We start from the raw sequence: 5,122 nt of genomic DNA, 5'->3' as shown, positions 1-5,122 counted from the left end.
CCGGACTTCGCTGTGCGGAGATCTTCGGCAGCAACTTCTTTGCGTCTGCCGCATTTGTGCTTCTTCGCGAGCTTCTCCGCCTCGCCGTCGACGGTGCTCGCCGGCGGCTGTAGACCCGCTTCTCCGCCAGCAAACTCTTTCCCCAGCGACCGCGCCGCTCAAGGTTGGTACTAATTTCTCTTTACTCGCCGTTCGCTTGCTTTCCAGATCTTGAGCCTTTGGTGTTCTTATTTGCTCCTTTTTCTTTGGTTTTCCTCTTACTCGTAGATCTTCACGCGGGGTTCGAGTCTGGGATTTCTGTTTCTCCACCTACCCTCGCGATGTCCGACGAGGAATCCTCCTCCGCATCCTCTTCTTCCCTTTCTCTTAAGCGCCGTAGACCTTCTCCCGGTGAATCTACGGCCTCAGATCCAATGGAAACCGATTCCAGCAACCAGCAGGAATCCGGTAACCCCCAAGAGTCCGGCGGCAACCTAGAATCCGGTAGCTTTAGCCAAGCTTCCGGTAGCCAAGAGGCCAGCAGCTCTGACCAAGCCTCTAGCAGCTCCAGCCAATCTTCCGGCGAGGAGCCTTCCCCACCCACTCGCGGAGCTTGGATGGGCTCCAACGTTACTGAGTTCGAGATTGATTGGCTGTACCGGTCTCGAAGGATTCCGGAAGGAGTTTCCTGTCGGATTCCGGATGACGAGATCGAACCGGATCCGGAAGACGACGAGTTTGTTGTTTTTCTTGCTCACTTCGAGCGTGGCTTCGGCCTTCCTGCCTCTACTTTTTTCCGGGAGTTCCTAGATTTCTACGAACTCCAACCTCACCACCTTCCTGGCAACGCCATTTTCTATCTCTCTTGTTATGCCACCTTCATGGAGGCCTACATCGGCATTCGTCCCACTTGTGAGACGTTCGCCCGCTTCTTCAACTTGCGGATCAACTCCGTCCAGGGCAAGGAAATTCCTAAGCCCAAGCCGCCCGTGCAGTGCGGCTCCTGCATCGTCGGCTCCCGCCAAGGGAGCACTTTTCTTAAGTTTACCGGCCTCGAGTCTTGCCGCACCTGGCAAGGAACTTTCTTCTACGTGAAGAACACCGGCCGCGCCGATCGCATCAATCTTCCTCCATACCAAGAGGGGCCCCCCAGCAGAGCCAATTGGAGCTACAACCCAAGGACAGAACATGCCGAAACCAACCGGGTAGTGCGCTTCTTGGCTTCTTTGAAGAAGGAGACCAACATCTGTCCCGACGATGTCATCCGGACTTTCATATCGCGCCGGGTGCTTCCTCTTAAGCGCCGCGCACATAGGATGAGCGAGATGTATGGCCCAGGCGATCCTACCAAGATCACAGGCCGTGCTCTCAGCAAGAAAGATGTTGTTCTCAAGGCTAAGCAGATTTGTCAAACTGCTATGCCTTTTACTTGGGAATGGGGCCTCCTTCCCCTCAGTTCCTCTAACCGTCCGACCCAAGAAGTAAGAGATTGCGCAACTTGGGGTTGTCTTTGCCGGTAAGTTTCTGCTTTTGCTAACCTTCTTTTTTACCTTGTTTCAGGCCAGGGACCGCTTCCCCTCTATCCAGGCAGAGCCGCGAGGACCTCTCCGGAAGCGTGCCTTTGACTCCTTCGACCCGGATCCCTACATCTTTTGGAAGGATCTGAAGATGGGGAAGACCCCGGCTGCGCGCCTTGGTCGGGACCCGCCGGAGCCCACCGGAAACCCCGAGGAGCTGGTTGTGCTCGAGGTATTTTCTTTTCCGGCTTCTTATACTTTGCCATTATCGCTTTCTTGCGAATTGCTTCTTAGCCATATCCAACTCACAGATCCACGAGCGCGTGCCGCCCCTACGCGCCGAGGCCGGCATTGAGTTTGTGGACAAACTCATGGCCCAGGGCCAGAAGAACAAGCAGCCGGCATCTACTGCCGGCTCCAGCCATGCTCCTCCCTCCAAGCGCTTCCGGACGGAGCCCGTGGGGGAGAAAGAAGTGGGCGTGCGCCGCTACGGGCGCAAAGCGATGCCAACCGCTTCCGGGTAATTTCATTTTCCGGCTTGCCCCCTTTTTTGCTAAGTTCCTTTTCCGGTTGCTTTTTCTCAACCACTTGTCTTTTCTCCTTTTCTCAGCCCCGCTCTCAAGCTTGGTCCAAGGCCATCGGGCTCTGAGGGATCCGCAAGGACCTCAACTCCTCCTCCTCGTTCAAGCCCGGCACCATCTGGTGCCGGCAACACCTCTGCCTCCCTTTCGGGGGGCACAACAAGTCGGGCGTGCGGCCCCTTCACCGTCGGATCACCGCACGGAGGAGGATCTTTCCTTCCTCCCGGAACACCAAGACACCGGCGCCAGCAACACCGGCGCCGGAGAAGAAGAAGCTGCCGGCGGGCGGAGCCTTTTGCTCCTCCCGTCCTCGAAAGACAACTTCCGCGCCGGAATCTTCCGCGCCGGAAGGCTCCAAGACGGGTGACGCTCCTAGCGCTCCCCTTCTCCACGCACCATCCTCATGCCTCCGCCTCGAGGCTCCTCGCGCCCAGCCCTCCAAGGCCGCTCCTGGCGCGCCGCCGGCCAAGACTTCCGGGGCCTCTTCTACCGCGCCGCCGCCCAAGCCCTCCAAGCTCATCAAGGGGAAGGCGACGGCCTCCAGCGCCCCTTCGGGCGGCCAGCAGCCCTTGGTGCTGCACGTCTCCAAGGCTGCCAAAAGCGCCAGCATGAAGGCCACCGGCCTCCTTGGCCGCATTACGGAGTTCCAGCGCCAAGGCCGGGACCTGGGGCATCTCCTGCCGTATGCCCAAAAGTGGAACGCCGCGGACATCACTCCGGCGACCCGCGGCATGGGCAAGGATCGGCTGCCGGCACCTGATCCTGTCGGGGATCGGAGCTCTGAGGAGCACTTCATGCGGCTCCGGGCTGCCGTAAAAGAGCTTGACAGCGCGTGGTATGACTCCACGAACAATCTGACGGTACGTTCTACTAACTTTCAACCTTTGCCGGTTTCTTTGTTTCCGGTTCTGCTTTATCTTTTCCTTAGTTCGTGCCGGTTTCTCTCTTGTCTATCTTCCCAGTCCCCGAGTTTTGTGGTGAGAGCGCAGCTCTTAGCGCAAAACTTAACTTAAGATTTTAGCGTGAAACCGGCACTTTGCCCGATCCGAGTTTCGGGTTAAACCTCTTCTTCTTAACACATAATTTACCTTAGAAACGCGCAAAGCTGGCACTGCCAGTCCCCGAGTTTCGGGTTAAGAACTTTGTTCTTAGCGCAAAACTTAACTCATTTCTTCTTTTTCTTGAACAGGTCACCGCTGACACTCGGAAGGCCCTTTTCGAGGAGCTTTTGTGGGAGCACCGGGAGCTCGCTGAGGCACATGACAAGTGCCAAGGTAAGTTTTTGTTCCACCGGCATCTTTGCTACCGGAAACCTTTTTTCCTTGTGATATTTACAATTTCTGTTCAACAGTGATCCCGGAAGCTTCCATCGATGCTCTGAAAGAGCAGCTTGCCGAGGCCCAACGTACTATTTTTTCCTTTCTCCTTTGAACTTGGTTTCTTTCCAGTTTTACTAGTGTAAGCTTGCTAACACTCATTTTTCCGGTTACAGGGGAGAAGGATGAGCTCAGCCGGCAGCACCAGGAGGAGCTGAACGCCCTCAAGACCAGCTACCAGGAGCTCAAGTCTCAGCTGATTCAGCTGGGGCTTGACCACGCCAAGGTCCTCAAAGCCGCTGAAGTGACCGCAGCGGCCAAGTTGGACGAGGCTCTGGAGGATGCTTGCAATGCCACTGTGGTGTTGCGGGCAGAGCTGGAGGAGATGGCCAAGGCCCGGAAGGGTGCCGAGGAGAAGGCCGCGCGGCTGGAGGAGGGGCACAAGGAGTGCGATCAGCTGATCCTGCAAACCGACACTCTTGCCCTCCGTAAGTTGTTTTCTTTTCCACTTTGACTACTGCACACAAGCCTTTCTTCCTTCAACCCCATTTTTCTTTCCACTACCTTTCCGTCCGGTCTCGCTTCTTCCGGATTCTTTTCTCTCCGGTCTCTTTTTCTTCCGGTCTCTTTTTCTTCCGGACTCTTTTCTCTCCGGTCTCTTTTTCTTCCGGACTCTTTTCCTTAAGCTTTTTCTTTCTTTGCACAGGCCTCTTTCCAGACTCGCAGAGGTATGCCGTCAAGAAGGTCGACGCGCAGCGCAAGGACAAGGGCCAAGCGGATCTTACCGTGCCATGGACGCCCAAGGACCATCTGGTCGCGCTTAACGCGCGGGTGTCCCATATGCGCTGCATAGACCGCAATCTTTCGGACATCCCTGATGTAGCTACCCAGCTATACAGGACTCTGTGGCCTGGCGAGGTGGTGCCGGACACCTTCTCCCTCATCAGCGACCGTCTGAAAGGTGCCGGCAAGAGGATCCGCGAGTGGCAGTGCTCTGCTGCCCGCGCTGGCGCGGACTCCGCCCTCCGCGTCACCTGCTCCTGGTACCCGGAGCTCGATCTGGACGCCCTTACCGGCGTGCGCGAAGGCGCAGAAACGGATCTGGACCCGATCCTCTCCGCCAAGCGGCAGGATCGCGCGTACCGCATCGCGGAGTATGCCGACATGCGCACCTTCATCCCTCCCCCTCCTGGCGTCACGGACTATCTCGACGAGGAGGAGGATGAAGCCGAAGAAGAGCTTCTGGACGACGCTGATGCCGGTGCTGCCCCTCCGGAAGCCCCTGCTGCGTGATTACTCCCTTTGAAATGTTTGCCTGCTATCTGTTCGTTGGTCCTGCTTATCCTTGAAACAATGTTCGTTAAATTCTGCCCCGGAATGCCGGGGTCTATGATGTAAGACTTTAAGTTTGCCTGTGGTTGTGCTACAACATTTCCTGCCGGTAGGTTATACCGGTAGCTAAGTATTTATGAGTTTGCCTTAGCATAATTTGCTTTTGGTTTTGATTTTATCCTGCACTGCAAAGATTTCTCGATTGCTTCCGCATTCAATTTGATGCATACTTGGTTCTTTTGCCTTGGCTCTGCCTGCCTTCTCTGGGCGTTCTTTGGCGTATGAGCACAAGGTTCTTTCACCAAACAAACATCTTCTTGAACTTAGAAATAACTTTGAAATTTTGCAAAAAACCGGTTTAACCGGGGTTAGTTAAACTTTCCGGATTGTTCTTTCC

Source organism: Lolium perenne, chromosome 4 (assembly GCF_019359855.2).
Source record: "Lolium perenne isolate Kyuss_39 chromosome 4, Kyuss_2.0, whole genome shotgun sequence".
Taxonomy (NCBI): Eukaryota; Viridiplantae; Streptophyta; class Magnoliopsida; order Poales; family Poaceae; genus Lolium; species Lolium perenne.
This window is presented reverse-complemented; position numbering follows the sequence as displayed.